The 22996-nt window shown below is 39.6% G+C and overlaps 3 long non-coding RNA genes across 3 annotated transcripts; 1 reads left to right on the top strand and 2 right to left on the bottom strand.

The window, feature by feature from the left end:
- Positions 1-568: 568 nt before the first annotated feature.
- On the top strand, positions 569-4490 carry LOC120722416. Its single transcript, XR_005693443.1, has 2 exons — positions 569-930; positions 3990-4490. It is a non-coding gene; the product is annotated as an uncharacterized LOC120722416 (long non-coding RNA).
- LOC120722415 lies at positions 1789-3991 on the bottom strand. Its single transcript, XR_005693442.1, has 3 exons — positions 3708-3991; positions 2391-3638; positions 1789-2337 (listed from the first exon to the last, which is right to left on the bottom strand). It is a non-coding gene; the product is annotated as an uncharacterized LOC120722415 (long non-coding RNA).
- A 2835-nt stretch (positions 4491-7325) lies between the features above and the next one.
- On the bottom strand, positions 7326-9971 carry LOC120722413. Its single transcript, XR_005693441.1, has 2 exons — positions 9099-9971; positions 7326-8444 (listed from the first exon to the last, which is right to left on the bottom strand). It is a non-coding gene; the product is annotated as an uncharacterized LOC120722413 (long non-coding RNA).
- Between the last annotated feature and the right edge of the window lie 13025 nt (positions 9972-22996).

Raw genomic sequence — 22996 nt, 5'->3', positions numbered from 1 at the left:
GATGGGGCAGAAAACTCCAGCATGTTCTGTTCTCTTCTAATCAGACAAATAAGGCGATGACTTTCTGCAAACAGTATTTCTTATAACTCAGCAGTATAATGCATCATAAAACAATATCATTCATCCACAATAAATCAGCAGTCTAATGTAATGCAAATCAGTTTAACAAATGCAATAGTTATCACCTTCTTCTAATTCAGGAGAATAATGCAAACTAAAACTACATAATAATTCACAATCTTTAATTAGGGGTATAACATGGCATAAAATAATATTATAATCTAACACTCCCCCTGATGAGCTCATTAGAATAATGAGCTCACCTACACCCTGTAATCCAGTGTGACCGGGTTCATCTCTTCTCACTCCTGAGGTCCTTTGTCCCCCTGATGGGCGAACCATATGTGAGATGACCTCTGTGTTTGCGCAGTTCAGATGCAAGAAAAACTATTATTACAACAGTAGCAGGTCCAGATGACACTCCCCAGTTCTCCCACAGCTTTATTTGGTGCTACCTTATACCCTTCAGACGTACTCAGACTAGAACCTCTGAGCTTTTAGCCTTTATTTTATTGCTGCAGCCACCAGTGTCGTCCAGTTGGGTGATACTCTGCTCTTCTTTCTTCAACCTCAGGGGTTAGACAACCCTTCAGTCGTGGCACAGATCAGGGGATTATTCTGCCCCGATTTTCGAACAACGATCTGTGTATCCTCGGGTCCTGTGTCTCCTGTGTATCCCCCAGAGAAAGGAACAGGAACTCGTCCCCCTTTTGACCAAGAGCCTCTCGAACCTCGTTGGTCTGGTGTTCCCGGATTTCCGCCAACCCCTCCATGGTTATTGCTGTGTTTATGGGATCCATCCTTTTGAGGTGACTACCCGGAGCCCAAACGCCATGACCCTTGGACCCAGTTGGTGTCTCGGCAGTCACCGTATCTGTCTCTGCTGCGAAGGATCCTCGTATCTCTGTGACCTCGTCTGGTGTCTGTTCCTTTCTCTGTAAGAGACAGAAAACCAAAACACCTCTCTGCCTAGCCCTAATAATCTAATGTTTTTCTCTACTGATCTTCTGGTGATTCAGAATTGGTCTAAAATATTCAGAATGTCCCAGGGACTTATTCTAATCATATCCTATGTGTGTGTAAGCGTGTTTGCATTTAGCCCTCTGCACTCAAAGTCAATACCTGCAATATATCAGTCCGGACCATCACGCCGAACGAAGCTTATGACCTTCAAAAGACCGAGTGCCAACTCATTATAAGCACATTTGCAAGGTGTGTCTGAAAATTATTAAAACCACTCATTTTAACAAAAGACATCAAAAACAAATTAGCCATTTATAACTCTCACATTTGCCCCCCCCCCCCCCCGTTTTCACAAAATCATGTGTTTGCTTCCGCCTACTGTCCCACGGTTTCCTCTCCAGTGTGGTACTCAGCTTCTCATGAACACAGGCATTTTATCTTCTAAACGCTATTCAGTTCATTTCAATGATCAATGCTTAAACATGGAAATAATGATCTATGCTTCTCACTGATTCTCTAAAAAAGTCCGGAAACCTTTCGGGTCACTATTAGCTTAAGCTTTACCATACCTAAGTTATTAAAGACACAAATCAAGTTATAAAATGTTCAAATAATCCTTGTTTGATGTTAAAACTCAACTTCCCCCCTTTTTGACACATTCCAATGTGTCAAATCAACAAAGTTAGAAAATTAAAAGAAAAGGTTAGACCGCTACAAGGTTTCCCAGATTGTTAAATTGATCTGCGTGTAACGTTCTGACTCAGGTATTTAATATTTTAATGAATGTCGTTTAATTAACTGCCACTACTTAAACTTAGCAAAAGACATAATTGAATAAAAGACCACAAAGAATAATATGATATCAGTGTTATGTAAGCGCGTGCGGCCTTCTATGCTCTAAGTCACTCCAGTCCATCGATCAGCCAATCATCGCGCTGACTGTAGCTTTTAACCCTTATTAACTTGAGCACAACTCTATAATGAGCAACAAACTACAATATGTATAAAAATAATCATGGTTACACCTGCAAAGAAAGATTATACAATTATCCTAACACTTGTAAATAGAAGATTAATCTGAGGTTATAACAATCACAGGAACGCAAATGTTAGTATAATATCAAAAACTTCAATAAATGATGATCAATGCAATGCTTGTTGCATGATTCTCATGCAATAATAATGCGGATGTTAAAATAACAATAAAACACCCCCTTTTATCCCGTTTAACTTGACACATAAACGTTTATAGATGGCTCTCTTAAATTTGACTTTCCCCTGGTTTTTCCTTCACTGACCACAGCAGGGGAAACTCTGCTATGAGTCAGCCATGAATGCAGCTCACCTAATTAATCACCGAGCCCCACCGTCACTGGCGTCTGACAGGGCGGCGCTGCACACTCTTCCTTTAATATGTCTATTTTCAATCTGTTAATTAGAGTGTTTAAACCTGAAGTCGACTACGTCCACAACAAGTCAATACAGCTGTAAATGTGGCCAATTATCAATCTATTACCAATCAATAACAACAGATAGCTTTTATTTTATACATGCTTTCAGTCAACCACTCACCCAGAGGACCTCCAATCCCAGAAAATTCCTTCTCCTCATTTAATGAGTCTGTCCTTCTTCCATGGCCTGGTAACTGGTCCATCCAGAGCCATATGACCTCAAAATATACATACAACAAGCCAAACCACACCTTGGTCACACCAACCCTCTTCCGCCCTGAAGATGTTCAACGCCATCTTAGTCTGGACTGCCAAAGGTGACTTTAACGCTGACTGTTCCGACAATCCATCTTATAACATTTCCTGGTCAGATTAGCCAATCTCTGCACCAGGGTTTTAATCGTTTTACCATTTTCATTAGTTTTTATTTTTATTTAGCTTCGATTCCAGATTTTCAATAGTCCTCAGTCCTCATGTTTATACCAGTTGTAATTAGTTTTTACCAATTCTTTGCTAGTTTAGTCTAGTTTTTATTTTCTGAAAATCCTTAGTTTCAGTTTACTTTTGATTAGTGTCAGTTATAGTTTTAGTTGTGTTTTGCAAAAATTAAGTGTAACCAAATCCCAGTTCCATCATATCAGTCATGCTCTTCTGGTTATCCTTGGGTATTGAGACTATTAACTCTTGCCGCACCGGGTGTTCCTAATTTTGGTTCAAGTTAATTGATAAACTTTTTGAAGGCGATTGACTCACACAATTATTTAGATGTCCCAGTCCTGTTGTCTCGGGACGCATCACGCTGCCTTATCTGGGGTTAGCTGTTTTCTGGGGACGCGGGTTGAGTGGGGGGAGCTCTTCAAGGAGGGGGAGTGTGCTCCCCCTGATGAGCTCTTCAAGGTAAGCTAGGTTAACCTTCTTGTGTGAGCTTTTCAAGTGCACTTCAAGGTTTGTGGGAATTTTCGTGTTATAAATGTCCCTCATAACCCCCTGATGACCCAGTATTTCATTTTTGTGCACTGTAGTACACATTTAGTTTTTGCTTGTAGCTCTCATAGTCTACTTGCCACTCATCTAAGTCCTGATGTTTCTTAGAGAGGACAACAGTACCTTTAACATTATATCACATGTGTGGGGGTGTGGCCTTGCCAATTGTTGTTTTTTTTTCTCTCCAAAATGCCTGGCATGCCCACAAGCACATTTTATGGAAGAAAGAAAGGTAAGCATGATATTTACATTTAAAATGTTTTTTAAACTCAGATTTTGATTAATTTTCAAAAATAAACATCTAGTAAATAATTTGAGGGGTCTTTAAGAATTAAGCTTATTTAGTTTCACAGAGGAAATGACTAATTTATTAATGTGTACTCTAGTGCACGTCGGGACTTTGTACTTATATTTATTTCACTTTTTCCTAGTAGACAACTCTTTGACAAAGGCAGAGAGAATTCTTAACAGAATAATTGAGCGAGATTCAAACATGGATTTTTCAGAAGATGAGTCATGTGAGCCAGATAGGAGAGGGTGAGAACCCAGGAGGAGCCACACAAAGATTATCGAGATGCAGTGGCAGATGTAATAGAGAAAAACACAGGGCCACCTGAAATCTGTCATCCTATCTGGTCCAAAACCAACATGTAGGAGAATCTGGAATTTTTATTTTGAGTTAAAAATAAAATATGGGTAAAATGCAGAAATGTTTTCCAGTAAAGTAAAAAATAAGAGTCGCAATTATAGCTGAATCCATGACACCTGATTGTTTCTACAAGATCACGTCGTTGCTGAACGTTATCAATCACCTGAATAATACCAGTAATGAAGAGTTCTCTCCAAAAATCAAGAAAAGGAAGCCCCAATCTGATGAGAGTGTAGCAAAATATGGTTCACTCCACTTGCCTGAAATGGTTAACAGTCCAAGGCATTTCAGTTGTAGAATGGTTGGGTGCAACAGTAAAACATATGTGAGATGTGGGAAGTGCCAAATGTTCCTTTGTGTCTCCAAATAAAAAAAAAAAATCACAGTACTTCCTCAGATATCATACATGAATTGACTTTTGTGAAATAGAAAGCCCAGTGCAATCACTTGTTCCCGAACCAATGGCTTACAGCTAGTGAAGGTGTCAGTGACTTCTAAGTTGATCCCTGATCTACACTTTTATGATATTGTTATATAAATAAGTTTTAATCTCCTGCTTACAAAAATTTCAGTGGAATATTTAATTTTCTTAAATAGCTCTTGAATGTTGTTAGTTTCACATTCGTGATCAATGAACTCCCCTTGTGCACTGTAGTGCACCTGTTGTAAAATTTAAATAAAATTAGTTAAAAACAATTTTGTTTTTGTAATGTGTTTTTTTTACCGTCCCAACACTCTTGATTTATCTGACAGAAAAGAAAAAAGAAAAAGAAAAAAAATCAAAATACTTTTTTTCTTTTTTTCTTCGTCTTCCTGGGTCTCAGGAGGACATTGTGTCTCTTTCCACTACAAGACTCTTGCTATATCTAAAAAACAGTCATATTCAAAGTAATCCCAAATTGGACTCTGGCGCTTTCTCCCGACTTTTCCTGAGATGATTCTGCGCGTGGACGGAGCAGCAACACAGACGACTCGACAAACTTACTGCGTTGACTTCTATTATAGGGCACGCACACATCAATGAAACTAAACACATTTTGCTATAAATCCAGTTAATTTTAGTTAGTTTTGTGAACATTCATTACAGTTTTAGTCAGTTTTCCTCTCTTTTTGTTTTGATTTTATTTTCCGTTAACGCAAATGTTTTTCCACTTCTAGTTTTCGTTATTTCATTTGTTTTCTCTAATAATAATAATCTTGCTCTGCACACTGGAATAAACATAATCAACATGATCAACATTTTACTGCTTGTCAATTCACCATCTTATCGATTCAAACACTCCATCCTTGTGTGGTTTGTGACATTATGTTTATCTAAATCTCCACTCTGTCTCTAAATGTTTGAAGTCAAATTTTGAGAATTTGACCATAAGTGAAAGTTATGGTGTCATCACCCCCTTTGGGGCTTACCTTTCCCAGTTTTGATGATATTCCTCCCTATTCTTTGCAAGTACCCCCTTTCGGTGGCGAGAAACTGTTGGTGTGGTCAAGTGGGTGCTGTAAAAACAAAAGCTCAGGACAGAACAGTCACCAGTCATGTACTTCATACAAAATTAGCATATATCGAACTTCATATTGATCCTCTGAGTGTAATGGTACATTTTAATTTGAATTTCTCAAAGCTAAACACAATATTTTACTTTATCTTGCTCTTGTTCTTGTGCAGCACCACCCCTCAGCACATGCCCCTGTCGGTTCTATCTTACTTTTAAATTGCTGACTATTTCAAGAAAGCACCCAAAAGGCGGGGACCAGTGTTTATCATTACATATCTCCATTTTGAGTGTGGCAAGTCTATCATTCCCCTGTTATTCATAGACCTCAGTGGAGGGGTTTTTTTTTGTTTTGTTTTTTTACCTCTATAAAAGTTAATTGACTCTTTACAGTGGCCTGCTATGGTTAATAATAACATGTTCAGTCATGAATGGAATCAAACCTTTTCTTCACTTTAGCATTTAACATTCCCAACAATATAATGTGATACATTAATCGAAACACAGCTACTAAAACACAATTTTCTTAATGCAAACATCAGTGACTCAACATTAGCAACCAAAGGGTTCAGTCTGCAGCTCACACTCATGTGAAGCTACAGCCTCCCCCTTTAGTCTCTGTCATCCTTCTGCTCCTGCAAAAACAAAGCAAGACAAAACCTCCACCCTTCTTCTACAGGCTGGGTGAATTGTTTGTAAACATTCACTAATCCTAAAGTTGGCACCGTTTTTGTCTCAGTATCAAGTCAGTCAAAGCTTTTAGTCGTCAGTCCGTCACAGTCCAGTCACATGCATACATCCACACACATTCATACCAGATATTGCTGATAATGGAGTCTCACGCGCAACCTATTCGAGGCTCCATCACCAGCAAGATGACGTCATCATTTTAAAGGAAACAGTTCCTTGTTTGTTTTTTTCCTTTTTTGGACTGGATTGACTCGCTGCAATCCTTTTGGGTTCAGGACTTCTTATGTGATCAGTGTCCCATATAAGTGAATTTCTCCCAAGCCCATTATAATCATGGAGAAAAACACTTTGCGACTGTTTCCAGTAAGAATATTTTATAGCGCTTTAAAGTTCAACCTCTCAGGCCTGGATTAAAGAGCTGATTTGTTAAATCAGGAACTCACAAAATACCAAAATATCACCACCGGTGGATCACACCTCTCTGATGTTCTTATCTCAGTGCACTGTAACAAAAGCAAAAACAAACGTAAACAATAAAACACTCAGAGATCAGCTGAGCCTCCCATCATGGGGAGGCTCGCGGCTCTCCAACGGGAGATCGAGAGACCAGTGTCAGAGTGCTAAATTCGCTGCTCGCATAAAGGAGAAACTCACACCGTTAATTCATCATTTTCACTCTGTGCCACTGCTCCTTATCAGGCTGTGTGAAGCACAATAAACAATTCAGTGGAGGCCTTAAGCCATAAACAGACATCACGCACAGACATTGTTTTCATAACCCAACTGCTTTAGACCCTGTCCCCCAAATCTACACAGATGCCCTCTGTGTGGCATGAAATGCATTTAACCAATAAACAATCAATGGGTTCTTGTTGTTGTAACAGATTCTGTATTTGGATGTTTGTGTGCAGCATTTGTTAGTAAAGCATTCTTCATTGCATCAGCGTGTGTGTGTATCACTCTTCATTGAACAAGCTTGTGAATGTGTGTGTGTGTGGATCACTTCTCAGTGAATTGAATCAGCATTTCGATTTTTTGCACGTGTGTGTGTCATTTCTCACTCAATCAACGAGTGCATATGTGTTCATATGTGTGTTTCACTTCATTCTGAGTCAGTGCATGTAGATGTGTGTGTTTGTGTTCATCACTTTCCTGTTCTGGTGTTCTGGGTAAACCACGGCCTGAAGCGTGCCCTGGGGTCCTGCCCTCCTCCTTTTCAGTCCGTTTGCATCCGTTGGTGCTGCTGCTCAAAGTTCTGTCCATACTGGTTCTGGCCCCAATTGAGGCAGTGCTTTTCTCCAGTGTCCTGCATCTTCTCCTTGTCCAGCTCCTCCTTAACTTGACCCTTTTGCTTCTGTAGCTCCTTCAGGGTTTGCTCCTGCTGTTGGAGCTTTTTCGTCAGGTTTGGCGACCTCCTGCTCCAGCAAGCTCCGGCCTGATTCCAAGTCCTGTGTCTGGGACTCCAAGCCTGACTGATGGGTTTGATTATCAGCCAGCTCCTCCTGAGCCATGCTCAGTTCCTGCTCTGATGCCTTGAGCTCTTACTGAGGGCAGAAACCTCAGAGTCTTTTCCGTACACATCAGATTGAAGTCCATTGATGTTTCCCTTGCTTTGCTCCACGGCCTTCTGCAGCTCTGCTGTTCGGCTCTTCTCAGAGGTCAGCTCCTGGCCGAGCCCCGACACCTGTGCCTTCAGCTTATTTTCTCCTGGTGCTTTTGTCCATTCTGAGGTGCCTCCTGACCTCAGTTACTCCTCCTGTCTCTGGCACGCCCTTTTTGCTGCCCGATCATCCGTGTTGGTCCGTCACTGTCCTGCACAGTTTTAATGCAGAGTTGTTAAGGTCAGCATTGTTTTGCTCGGCCTCACTTTTCCTACCGGGCTTAATGGGCGTCTCGTCACAGCTCTGTCAGCTGAAGCTGTCTGGAAATCTCCCCCGTGTAGTGAAACGGGCCTTGGATTTAACGCTCTCCGTCTCCGCTGCATGAGATCGTTTTCCTGCAGCACTGTTGACATTTTCAGGTTGTTGTTGTGGGTCCAGCTGCTGTAGCATTTGGTCAGGGTCACATCAAAGATGGTAGAGGAGAGAGCAAAGATGGTAGGGGGGAGAGCAGGAGTCCAGGGTCAGCCTCGGCTTTCCGGGCCGACAAAGCAGCCTGTAATCAAGCATAAAGAGAAAAAACAAAACAAACACAAAACAAAAACAAACGAACAGGAAAATCATGTTGTATTGGCTGTGTTATTCAGAGAGGGGAGAAACAACGGGACCAGGCCCTGTGTCAGCCTTCTCTCCCCCTTTTTTTGTTTTTTCTCACCATATAATCCACTCATGACCCGCCAAGCTGACAGGACAACACAGGTACATGTTAAAATTCTTAAGATCATGTTTAAAAGCACAAAAATGGAATTTTCTTTCATTTAGTAATTACTTGTATTAATCAATCAACAGAAAACATGTCACAGTTTGAATCTTTTAACCACTAAATTTGTCGTGTTATCACTGGTTGGTCAGACCAGTGTCTTTTTTTTTTTTTTTTTTTTTGAAGTTAAGTTGTTGTCCTGCAACCCAGAGAGTTTATTTGTTAGTAGTGAATAAACTTTATTATTTAACAACACGTGTATGTTAAGCTTCGCTGCTTTAAACTTGCTGGAAAATCTTCACGTGTTCATGAATGTGAGCTGTTTCTTCATTGCGTGTGTGTGCGTTTGTAGGTGGGTTAATTGAACTTTTTTTTTTTTCTTAAACGAGGCATTTCTCTAACACGTGCCTCTCTCTCACATTACTCTGCTTGTGTGTGTTTTTGTTTCACCTTTTTGTTGTGATGCTCCGGACGCCTTCCCAACCTCCACAAGTCTGTTGGCCCCAATTTTATGTGTTAAAACTTCTCTTAATTTCTCCTCTAATTCTCTCCTCGCTGCTGTCTGTTTCACAGCTGCTGATTCTTGCTGAGTGTGGTTTCCATTACTATAATTTTGCTTCGGCCGCTGTGCTTGTGGGGGCAGTTGGTCCAGGCCCGTAGCCACCTGTATCAACACACTGAGAGATTTATTTAATATCATTTTCATCACTGTTAAATAGACCAGCAGGCAACACGCCCACCTTTACAGTGCAGACTACATGCCAGTCTCCCAACACACTCCTCTCTCTACGTCAGTTTTAAAACCCAACATATTTCACACCACAAAACTGAAACAAATCACCCCCGTATTTATCACACAATCTTACTCTGCCGGCTGACGTGCTGGTCTAAATCATGCACGATTTGTCTCTGCTATATCAAAACCCAGCCAAACATCAAACATTCACCGTAGTCATTCAAAACCTTAATTGTAATATTATAATCAGCAAAGTCAGCGTTTTAATTACAGGCATGTATCATTGTTTGCAAACCATAATTATAAAACTCAATAAGACGCTAAACAGGAAGCAAAAATCCTCTGTGCACCTCACAGCTCATTTGCATGTTCACACACCGTCTAAAAATAGCTCGCAGCGCTGCAGCTGCACGTCACACACAGGGTCAGACAAAGCTCAGACAAAACTCTCTTATTCTATATTACAAAGACGTCTTATATTTACAAACACTGACAGGCCCGACAGCTTTAGCGCCTACACAATTTCGACAAATTTAAGTTAACGGGTCCAACCGAAGAAAGTTAACTTTTTTGTAATCAATTAACCAGTATCAGACTAACTGTATCTGGCCTAATCCCTAAAGTCCCTAACTCAATTTAACAGTGTCCAAAAAAGCACAGATACCGTTTCAAACGGTGAGGAGACTCTAACTCCTAGCTTATTCCAGGATGCCCTGTACCCCACAGTTAAGCCAAACTGAACTAACCCTGTTCGCCGACAGGTCAAGGTCGCGTGTCCACGGCCAGGAGGGAGCGTAACCTCCGGGCTATGCGCTTCTTAGCAGACTCTAACTGCCGTCCTATAATAATTTATAACACTTTGAAACAACAGTCAACACCCTAAAGCAAGAGTCTGACTAAGGCAAGTGCAACCTAGAGGTCAATGGAGCCTTTCCCTCACTTATAATCACACAGGTCCACACTTATAACCAATTTGGACTCTAACCAACAAAATGACCAATTCCCTACCAAACTACCTGAGCCTCTAACTCAATTTCTTAGCAGCCTTTAACTGCATTAAACACTTAGCAGCCTCTAACTGCATTAAACTCATGAGATTTTTTCATCAAAATCAAAACAGACACCTACCAGTAATTTCAGTGAGTAGACTTTTAATTTAATCATGTCCAATTTGGCACACTTTGGAAATAATTCAACAGGTAGTGCCTTACCTTTGTATAAGCCGGCTTATGCCCACTCACGTCAGACCACTGGCTCGTGCCTGTCCGTTCAACAACCTCGGACCGTCCAAACCTCCAACTTCCACCCCAATACCACAGGACGAGCCCCCAAACTGTTACGGATTCAAATATTGGGGATGGACACAAGAGGAAAAACCCAAAGAACAACACTGGTCCGGCCGGGTTGAGTCAAACAATGATTTTAATGATCACACGCGTGGGAGATGGACACCGTACGCAGACAGCATCAGATCTCAAAATGGTGGAGCATTGATCAAACTCTTATAGCCTCTGGTGCCTCCACCTTATCATAAAAGCCTAAACATTCACATTCTTTTCTCTCACACGGCGCCTAAGCTACGACCTTGGCTCCCTGTTTATCTGCTCCTGCTGAGATGGGGCAGAAAACTCCAGCATGTTCTGTTCTCTTCTAATCAGACAAATAAGGCGATGACTTTCTGCGAACAGTATTTCTTATAACTCAGCAGTATAATGCATTCACATTTAATAATATCCAGAGTACCTTTTAGTTAGAATCACTGCCTTGTGGTAGTTTTGCCTCAGCCAAATGGTTAAGGTGTGGTTTACATCCATGTCTGTCCACTTATGATACAGTATACACATGTAGTCAGTTATAGCCAAACACCTTTGATTACTGAATTACATTCACTTCATTAATGAAGTGAATGTAATTCACATTTGTGTGAACATTTGTCTGAGAATAACTCTTTGGGCTCTTTACCTTACAATATAACATACTTGAGTCAAAATTTGTTGACTGTTTAAGTGGTGCCACATGAATACAACTGAACAGATCTAAAGAAGATGTTCCTGAACTTTGGGTTTATTCGAACAGGACGGATGGATAACCACAGGACTTTTCCCCATATGATAACTAAAACACAAAATCAATTAAGACAGATTACTGTCCCAAACTTAAAGATAAAAGTGTATTTACTGGACTTGTTTTGTCAGTGAGGAGCAAAGTACAATTAGAAGTGCTTGTTCTGATGAAAAGTTAAACTGTAAACAGCAGCATAGTGAATAAGGATCTGTGTCCACGAATCCTCAGCAGTGACAACACTTAAACATCATAGTTCAAAATCCTTAATGCACACCTTTTTCTCCACGGTGTTCAAATGCTCTTAGCTGTTTAAGTAGAGGAAAAAGTCTGACATATTTCATGACCATTAAATGTTAGACAAGACTCTGAAAACGAGGTTATGGTTACAAACAAAAACCTCTGCTTGTGCGCACAGACCCTAAATCACAACAAATAAGACAATAGTAAGACAAATTACTACAAAGCCTTGTTACCACTCTTCATATAACAGTGTGACAAAGTCCTGAATGCAGCCTGCAAGTTAGTACATCAAGGTCCATCTGAGCTTTAAATAAACTACACTCAGCTTTTCCTTGGATTTTAAGAGTTGCTCAGTTCATACAGGAACTGCAGCAGTCGGAGTTAACGTGTCGCTGTGTTGCTCCTCCATCTCAGCCATTGAGACTAGTCGCAATTTATTCTGAGGAAAAAAAGAGAAACAACAAGACATTTTTAAAAAGTTTGTATTTTTATAATAATAATAATTATATATATATAATAATTATAATATAATAATTTTTATACAATTTTTTTTTTACCTAGAACGTAAACAAAAAAAGGATTAGGGCTGTGCGATATGACGATATATATATCAGATGAAGATATAAAAATGTCTATCGTTTCATATTATACACTATTGTTTGTTTTGTTGTGTTGCAAAATAAACTGTTTACGGCAATATTTTTGTCATGATTTTGATGGTCACTGTAGTTGCTATATTATTTCTTAAAGTTCTCTCCTTCTCTTATACTTACAATAACCACACTATGGACGGACAAGTGACTGTTTTTACACGTACTTTCGTTACCAACAATGAGGATAAAACCATCGTGTGGCTCTGCCGTCTGCTTGTTTATTTTCCACATAAACCTTTCACAATAAAGCTCAAGTTTCTGTTGAGACTTTTCAAACTAAACTGAAATGATATACATTATTCTCAAACATAAAATTTCAGAATATGCATCAAACTTTCTTTACAAATCCTACCATGTGGATTCATGGATTTTTTTTTTCACATTCTGTCTCTCACAGTTGAAGTGTACCTCTGGTGCAAATTACTGACCTCTGTCATCATTTTAGGTGGGGGAACTTGCACAATCAGTGGCTGACTAAATACTCTTAATTTTTTTTTCTCCCATGTCTCCTCCGGGGCTCTGTAAAAACGCAACAAAAAGGAGAAGGAGGAAAAAACGGTGACAAATTCACATGTCCAGCCTGCCCTCCAGCAGACAACTGTGCTTGCTGCACACCTGGCTTATCTTGGCTCATCTTCTAAAATCACTACTCGAACCTCTGCTGTAGAGGTTTAAAACAACTGTTTGTGTAGCAGACAATAGTGATGTGACGTTCTGTATCGAGGCTTCAAAGCTTGTGTCGAGTAATTGAGGGGGCGTTTCCGCGATGCGCGTATCGAGGCTTGCTTCATTTATGGGAGGAGCTGAAAATGATGACGTCCGAAGCCTCGCTTCCCGGCTGTACCACGTGACTGGTTCATGAAGTGGTTCGAACTGTGCCGCGAGATATGACAGAAATATAAACCCCTCAGACTTCATTCAAAATGTGGGTGTTTGATGGAGAGTTGCGGTTAGTGAGAGTTTGGAGACAGTTTGGAGGTTTATGAGAGTGAGGAGAAAGTCAGGAGAGAATGGAGCCAGCTAAGAAGAGGAGGATGTCCTCCCCTGTGTGGGAACATTGTGATTTTATTCCTCCCAACAAGGTATGTAAATTTCTACAGAAGATGTATTTTCATGATACTGATGGTGCAATACAATTTATGTTAAGCGGCTTTACTTTTGTACAAGGTGAAGTGTTTGCTATGTGCCAGGGAGCTGGGATATAACAACACCTCATCCATGCTTAGGCACTACAGAGCTTTGCATGAGAATAAGGGGAACACCGATTGTGGAGCAAGACCAGGTGAGCCATCAAATGTCATGATAATATAGCATGCAGTAATGTTACTAAATGATATAACAATATTATACAGCTGTAATAAGTTACGTGTGTGATATTTATATTTGTGCTTTATCTTTATTGTCTTCCCTCAGGAGAACAATCTCAAATAGATGAAAACCTGGTTAGCATGGTGATTGAGGACTCACAGCCATTTAGCATTGTGGAGGACAAAGGATTCAAAAGATTTGTTAAATCATTAAATCCTAGCTATGTTCTCCCCACTAAAGGTCATAAAAGCAGTGAAAATTTAGTTTTTACAGAATAAAATGTGAACAGGCAGGACTGAGGCTCAGTGTGTAGCTGTCCATACCTCAATGTTACAAAAGCACAACCACTGTCCACACCCCAACCACACCTCACCTCACAGTAAATGATCATTTCCATTTTAAGCATTTCCAAATGATCATTTTCCATACTGCCAGTATAAATATACACAGTATACTGCATCACTACAATATAGATGTTTTACACACTCCTTTAGTTGTTGACATTCACAGGCTGTGTGCAAAAGGCCACACTCTTCAAATTCATGCCAACTAATATTTTTACGTCCAGTAGGTGTCCTACTAGAGCAAATGAAGCTTCAAGAAGCTTTGCGCTGGGGTGAACCAATTGGAGGAAAAGCTTCAGTGCTTCATGAAGCTTCATCTGCCCATCACTAGCAGACAATTAAAACTTCTCAGGCTCTTCACCTACTTACACAACCATTGTTCACAGCTGCTCGTCAGTGGAAAAGAAGAGCACCTGCTGCTACTTCCTCTTTTATACCCTCCATTGGGTCCCCTGGGTCCTAAAGCCTTCCCCATTACATTCCTAAAGCTTCTGTGGTCTCCTTCTATGATTTCTGAGCTTTAATTCTTTCCATAGATTTTCAGTTCGATTCAGGTCAGGTGATTGGCTGGACCATTCTAGCAGCTAGCATGCTCAGATGAAGCCTCGTCTAAACCTGAAGCTTTCAATCAGATTGGTTTAATAAAGGTTTCACTTCTTAAAGCTTCATGTGCACACAAACCCACCTGCAGGTCAAAACCTTTGTTGTAAATTGCAACTATCTGTGATGGCCTCTGGACTGTCTTGCAGCACTTTCAGGATGGGAACGATCACTGCCAGGATCAGAAATAAAGACACCCTGATTTGATTTTGTGTGGCTCATTCATTCATCTAACTTATTTTTAATTGATGTATGGGTGTTGGTAATAGAGGTCTATCAAACAAAACCAACATCAAGAAGCTTATGTGTAAGTTCAAGAAGGAACATCTATGGTCTCACATCTGTCCATCCCCAGCTGTTGGAGGCTAAATCTCAGCTTCACATCACTCCCACTTTCTGACGCTGTCCAGCTGTTTGTGACATCACTGGTCTAGTCCAATCACCTTCTTCCGGCCTTCTCCAGGCCAATCAGCACTCATACCACATACGTTTAATCTCACTCTGCATCTGTCATTCTCCTTTGCAGACACCTTTGTGCAGCCCACCTTCTCCCCATCGCCATTTCTCCTCCCTCAGGCTACATTCAAGCCACCATCTTCATCTCCACCACCGTCTGGGCTCCGGGGGTTCCTGCTCTGATCCCTTTCACAGGTGGGGTTCCTTTTCACCAAGCTGGCCCATCAGAGTCTAACCGCAAAACACCTTTATCTAAATTCTGATCACCATTAAATCATGTTCATTTTTTCTAATGATCTCTCCTTATTGAAATTATTTCAGTCGATGTTTGAATAAATCCAACAGGATGTGAGAAATTAAAACTGTTGCAGTGTTTTCAAAGATGGGGCAGTGATTGTGCAACATCTTTGGATGCAAGCTGCTGTTAAAAATGACAGAAGAAGAAGTTTGCTTGATCATTCCTCAGCTCGTCTGTGTGAAGCTGAGTGTAAAGAGGCTCCTGCTGTCAGAGAAACACTCTGACTGTTTAACAGAGTCAGACATGTTCAGACTCAATCTCAGTCAGAAACTCAGCATCACACTGATGAAGCTGCAGATTAATTGTGGTTAATTTCTGATTAATTTCTTTGCTACCAGCTGAAATTTAAATGTAATTTAAAAGAAGGATTCAAGGTTATTGGGTTTTTGAACGTAGATCACATGAACGTATATGAATTGTATGATATGTCTCTTCTATTTTTCTATGATCATATTTTGATGTTGATTGTGATTGGTTTTATTTGTTTCTTCGGCGGTTGTAGTATTTTAATATTTAGTCATTTTTCCATGAATAAAAGTTACACTCAAATGCTTTCAGTGTTGCTGTGTTGAGTGTTTGCATGTTTAATGTTTGTATGGAAGACACAGAAAGACATGTGACTAAAGAAATCTGTGCTAGAGTGACATTTAAAAAAATAAATAAATAGTAGAAAACAAAACAGATGTTGAATTCTTTAGAAAATTTTCTAAAAATCTTTTTCTTTCTAAACAGAATTCAGAATATTAATGTTTGACATGGAAGCTGTTTCTACAGGATCCTGATGGACACTCAGAGGTTTACAAAATGTTCTCTTTAGTTGTTTACAGCAGAAAATCAACCGATGTGAACCAAAACAACAGAAATGCACAAGTGGTGTGTGAGACTAGAAATGATAGAATCAGTGCTACTGATTTCATTACTCTGAACTTTCAAAGGCAGGTTTTGTATCTGAGAGCAGGGACACTTGCTGTGTTCAGTGTGACTGTAAGTTCAGGCTACCCTTGATTTAGTTGCTAGATGTTTTTAAACTGTGTTTATTTTATAAGGCTCATTAAAAGCCATCTGAACTAGAGATGGACCGAGCCGATGTTGCGTATCAGTATTGGATCGTATATAAGTAATAAATAAAAAAAGATGTAATCTGATCTACTAAATATCACAAAAGCACCTCAGAAAACTTGCGACATGGCGTAACCCAACACATGACCACATAGGAGCAGTATGTGTCACGTGATAGAGCGGCTGTGGTGTGCGAGACCTGTCGGCGGTCTGGTGGAGCATTTGGAGCCTCGCGACGTGCTTCCAAACCGGCCGACGTGGTGTCTTACGGACTCATCTCAGACCCAAGACTTTGAAGGCTCGCCGGCTGTAAATCGTCTGTAATGAGACGCTTTGCATGTCTGAGCTGAAGTTTGTTATCAGTGTTTAAAAAGGCTGCATCTCTGGTGGTTGGCATTAGATCAGTGCCTATGGAATTGGCACCTTGCACATTTGGAAAGGAACCAAGACTGAATTATATACACAGGTTTTAGAGCAACATGTGCTCCCATGGAGATGATGTCTTTTACATATTTAAGGAGGATGTTGTGAAGCTGCACACTACAGCAGGGCTTTGTAGTGGAAGACCGCAAGTCCTGAACCGGCCTGTCTGTGGTGCAGATATTTGTGACATCATGAGATGAAAGTACGGCGGCAGGACTGTTGAGCAGCTCTGTCCCTTATATCAGACAAAAATGATGCTCTCCCAAAAGTCCAGCACCTGTCTCCTCAGTTCCCAGGTGTTTATAGCAAGGAGACATTGAACAGATGTTGATTTTCCATCTGAACCATCAGAATCGTCAGGATTGAAATGTCAACACAAAACCAATGTTGAAACAACATTGAAATACTGATGAAACCTGACACTGACATTGAAATAACATTGATTCACTGTTGTTCTGTCATCGTTGATTGTTGATCTATTTATAGTTGACAAGGTGACAACAATCACGTTGAAAAACCATCGATTTATTGTTGAGCGGGAAATTATAGCTGCTACCACTTGGACTATTCCATTGCACCCCCTCACAGTGGTACATCCCTCCAGGTAACCATTGTCTTGTACAGTAGAGCGGGACGTTAGATTTGACCGGAGAAGTTTCGGATAAAATGTGGGAGCCCGAAATTGTGTCTACTTTCATCTTACAATCCGGCAACAAATAAATTGCACTGCAAACAAAGTCTATCAACAAAGAAAACATTTTCGTTTCATACTTTTCCGTTATATTCCCTTACAAAGCTAGCTTTAACGCTTCGAGGGTTCCTTTGTTCTTGCCGTCGCCTCGGCGCTTGACCCAGACTTTCGCTCTGTAGTTGCTTTTTAGCATAGTAACTTTACGTTGCGCGCTCACCTAACTTTACGTTGCGCGCTCACCTAACTTTACGTTGCGCGCTCACCTACCTTGAGTTTGCACCTTTTGTCCACACGTAAACTGCGTTTTATTATTTATATATTAGTTTTTTGCCTCTCACTGCTTAAGCCATTAATCTTTCTAGAATTGTTTTTTTGTTTTTTATTTTAAACAGATGCGACCTCACAAAAGATATTAACTATGCTGTCAGACCTGACGAGAGCTGTGAACGAACTGCGTGATGAGGTCAGAGCCATCCGCAATACCAGCTGCAATGAATCATTAGATGCTGGGGTACTGCTGCTGGATTTGCCCTTGCACAACATGGAGGAGCTAAACAATGCAGAGGCAGCTCTTCAATCACAAGAGGCAAATAAGGCAATAGTAAGTATATAAAGTTTATGTACACTTTGTAACTATAAAGTGTAATAGCTGTCAGATGTGATTTAAATACATAACAACGGCCTGTTGATTAAACACACAAGCACTTGCATACACATTTAAGACATGAGACATGCTAATTCCATCTCTTAAAATGTGTCTATAGGTGAGACGCTTTGCCTTGATTGGTGCTGCGGGACCACACTGGAGGTGCGAGTCCACCGTGTAATGGCTTATGCCATTACAAACGAGCTGGCCTCGGTACTCAACTGGGCAGGGAAAAAAACCAAGGACCAGACAAAGCAAAAAAGGGCATTTAAAGATACAGCGCTCTGCAAATGCATATTTGGTAAGTTTTACTGTTTATTTGCTATATTACTTTGTCTTTCTTAATAACAAGACTTTCATGTCTGGTTAATCTGGAGATTGAGTCTTTGGTCTTTGGCTTGTTTAGTCCTCGGGTTGTAGTTTGTACAGCCCGAGGACCCCATGTTTATTTTGTTTTAAAGGATACACGGCACACTATGCTAAGACTTATCACCTTTTCCGCTCATAGCTCTTTAGGAATCAAATGCGGCAGTTTGCAGATTTACGCCTGGTGACTTTCATGTTTATCAGCCTAGGAGTTTACATACTTTCTCCCCGCTGAAGACAGTTAACAAGAGCTTATTCATGTGCTCTAATTCACTTTTTTTGTTTGTGTGTGTGTGTGTGTGTGTGTGTGTGTGTGTGTGTGTGTGTGTGTGTGTGTGTGTGTGTGTGTGTGTGTGTGTATTTTTGTCCTAGATGGCCTGACGCAGCAGTTAGGGGCAAACTCTATGTCCGAGTTTGTCTTTGCACAAGCAGTGCAAAGACAAACTCGGACATAGAGTTTGTCTTTGCACAAGCAGTGCAGAAATGGCTCCGATACGCCCCAGATCGTTTGGGTGGTGCAGGACGCACATCATGTATCCCCATCCCGGAGTAAAAAATTACAAACTCCTGTGAAACATATAAATGTAAACAGGAAACTGTCTTTTAATAAAGTATTTAGCAAACAAAACATGCCTATTGACCTTTTTTTGTTTATTTTTTCTCTGTTACATCACATGCAATGCTTTCTTATTTTAGGATATTAATATTGACATGATACATTGTGAGACATTTGGGGTTTTTTTTTATAAAGGGTGTCCAATTTGAGGAATAAGTACAATTATGTGTTTAGGTGGTTTAAGTATTGATGGAAACATGCAGTAGTTTAGTATTGGTTAAAATACCTATAAAGAAAGGTAGATTTCCAGTCATGATTTAACTGTTGTTTTAATAAAAAGCAACTGTGCGAAAGAGGTGGAAAATCAACACCATAGCTCAACAGTGTTTCAATATCAGAATCTGACATTGTTTCAATGTCAACAGTATTAGAAAATATAACGTTGTTTCAATGTCAGGTTTCAACATTGATTCAACATCAAAACCTGACGTTGTTTCAACGTTAAAAAAGGGTGCAAGAGTGACGTTAGGTCAACGTCACACTTCAACGTTGATTCAATGACATCGCCTGATATTGACTCAACATTGTTTCAATGTTTCCTTGCTATCTGGGTAATAAACAGAGCCAGTGTGACTAAGTGGAGCTTGTGAGAGTGAGTGGATTGAAGAAAGTGAGGGACTCAGATGTGTCAGTTGGTTTGTCTTTGTTTGTGAGTGTGGAGGAGAGTTAGATTGGGTTGGTTTTAAAGCTAAGTTAAGAATATTCTGAATTTCAATTCAATTTTATTTACATAGCACCAAATCACAACAACAGTCGCCTAAAGGCGCTTTATATTGTACAGTTTGATTTCCAAAACTTGCATATGATCTTCAGTTTGCAGCTGGACTATCACATAGCAGCTGGAGCAGTCTCACATGGAGGCCAGTCCACTGCTGCCACCTGTGGCCAAGTGCCATAGCCTACTACTAGATGAACTTGTGACACACATCTGCAGTAGAGGCTGAGTGGCTGCTCTCACACCTGGAGCATCCAAATCGACCCACAAACACGCTGAAAGATGCAATGCCATCAATGTGGATTGTCCAGACTGAGAGACCTCTTCCCTCTGACCCCTCCCCAAACCCTCAAACCCTCCTACCCACCTCGACATACAAACTCTGTGTGGCTTCACGTGTTCTGTTGATGTTTACATGATCGAAATAACTTGAACACAAACACAAACAAACAAAGAGGAAGACCGCACCGGAAGGAAACAACTACTGTAAGTAGAGAGGAAGTGAGTTTAGCTGAGCCTCCGTTTAGTGTGAGAGAGCAGGAGGAGAGTGAGAGCTGTGCTGAGGCAGGGTGAGTGTTAACACCGCTCTGACATTACTGTGTCTCTGTGGCGGGAACAACAGGCTCCGTCAGTGGAGGCAAAAATAAACAGACTTTGGTTTTTCAAAGGAAACAACTTTATGTCGAAAGTTCCCGCACGCTCATTGGATAACGATGTGTCAATCTCAAGGTATTAGCCAATGAGCGTGCGGATTCACAGAAAGACCCGCCTTTATCACGGGACTTTAAAAACTACAATGGCGACAGAAACTCCGTGAGTGGAGTTTCTTTTTTCTTTTTTTTCAAACTTTATTGAAATTACAAAGTGAACAGCCAGTCATTCCAGTTCAGCCTGAACAGTAGACATACAAGGCAAATACAAGTAACAATATACAGTACAATGAAATAAGAAGGATAAATAAATGAAGGAAAAAAAGAAGTGAAAAAAAGGGGGGGGGGGGATGTGACAGACTTCATAATTTAGTACTTGAAAGACATGACAGCTCATTTGTTAAACATTTCTGAATGAATTTCAATCAATGATAAACCTTTTTTATTGGAAGCTAATTTAAGAGAGTTTAAATAATATTCAATTTCAATCAAAAACAAATGATGGGGTTGAGTTTTGAAATTTACATTTATGTATATGGAATTTCCCTAATAAGATATAAAGATTGACAATGGCACATTTTTTTTCTTTAGTTTCAAAATAAGTGATAATGTTCTTCCCTTCAATTTTGATTTCGTATGTTGTCTTGCACAGTATATAATTTTCAAGCTCTCTCCAAAATGTAGCACTATATGAACAGCCATAAAACAAATGAGTAACACTTTCAAGTTCAGTTTTACAAAAGGTACATTTTCTATCAATGTCACAGAATCTTGAAATGCACATGTTGGATGGATATATGTTATGTAATATTTTCAAATGTAATTCTCTAACTTTGTTTGTAATACAAAATCTAAAAGGAACAAGCCACGCTTTATCCCAGTTGATATTATCAAAAATAGCATTCCAAAAAAACTTCCCTCTTGGAGTTATTTTCTTCGCATTATACAAACATTCTCTAATATGTTTATTGGTGCATTTCTTGCTTAAGAGATCAATACCATTTATATAAAGAGTGTTAAAGGATGCATGTGGTGTGTTCCGTTTTTTGTAGCTTTTCATCAACTCAGTCAGTCCGCTGGGAACGGACTTTATTACAGAGCTAAAATCTTTAAATTTGATAGGGAATGTTTTTTCTGTAATAAAGTCATTGTAACTAAGTAGCTGGCCTTCAGAGTCAAATAAGTCTTTGAAATAGATTATATTTTTATCAATCCAATTGTGCAAATATACTGATTTGTTCCTCTTAGTAATACATTCGTTATTCTAGATAATGGATCTATGTGGACAAAAGTTATGTGAATAACATAATTTCCAAGCCAACAATGCCTGTTGATAAAATGCAGACATTTCAACTGGTAACTTTGATATACTGTAATTACAAGACAATAGGAACTGTAAACCTCCAACATTTCTAAAAATGTTATGTGGAATGAAATGCCATAATGATCCAGGAGATTTTAAGCATTCTTTTAGCCATTTCACCTTAAATGTATAGTTCAGGTCCATGAAGTCCAGAAGGCCAAAACCACCTTTATCTTTAGGTCCACAAAGCGATGATTTTTTTAGATGATGGTGCTTATTCTTCCATACAAAGTTAACAAATAAGTTATTAACATTTTTACATGTGGAATCATACACATTAAGGGAAAGGGCTGGATACACAAATCTGGAAACACCTTCAGCTTTAGTCAAAAGGATTCTACCAAAAATTGATAGGTCTCTCTGGAGCCATCAGTTCAGTATAGTTTTAGTTTTTTCCATCCTGGGAGAAAAGTTGAGTTGTTGACGCTCTGTGTCATTCTTACAGACATGAATACCAAGGTATCTAACACAGTCTTTGACAGGAATATCGTATAAGGATTTGACATTTGATTGGTACAAACATAAAATTTCACATTTAGATTTATTTAGTTTTAATCCAGAGGCAATTGAGAAATCATTTATTAATGAAATAGCATTTTCAATCTGATCTTTGTTTTTTAAGAATAAAACAGTGTCATCTGCTAGTTGAGTCACTCTGATTTCTTTACCAAAAATAGATAAACCTTTAATGACTGGGCTATTTAAAATGTGTAATGAAAGTAGTTCAGCCACAATCAAAAATAAAAAGGGTGAAATTGGGCAACCCTGGCGAACAGCTCTCATGACTGGAAATCTTTTAGTAGTATTTGGATATAATATAACACAACTGTCAATATTTTTATAAAACATTTCGATAGTTGACACAAAGTTTGGACCAAAACCAAAGGTTTTGAGTGCTTTAAATAAGAAATAATGTTCTACCATATCGAAAGCTTTATAAAAATCAAGAAACACAATAAGGGAATCATCATCTATATTGTCAGAGTAGTCTAATAGGTCAAAAATAAGCCTTATGTTTGAACTGATATGGCGGTTGGTCATAAATCCGGTTTGCGTTTCAGCTATGATCTCATCAAGATTTTTCTTTAATCTTTTGGCATAGACCAATGAGATAATCTTA

This window comes from Simochromis diagramma, unplaced genomic scaffold (assembly GCF_900408965.1).
Source record: "Simochromis diagramma unplaced genomic scaffold, fSimDia1.1 OVJJ01000628.1, whole genome shotgun sequence".
In the NCBI taxonomy this organism is placed as follows: Eukaryota; Metazoa; Chordata; class Actinopteri; order Cichliformes; family Cichlidae; genus Simochromis; species Simochromis diagramma.
This window is presented reverse-complemented; position numbering and strand designations above follow the sequence as displayed.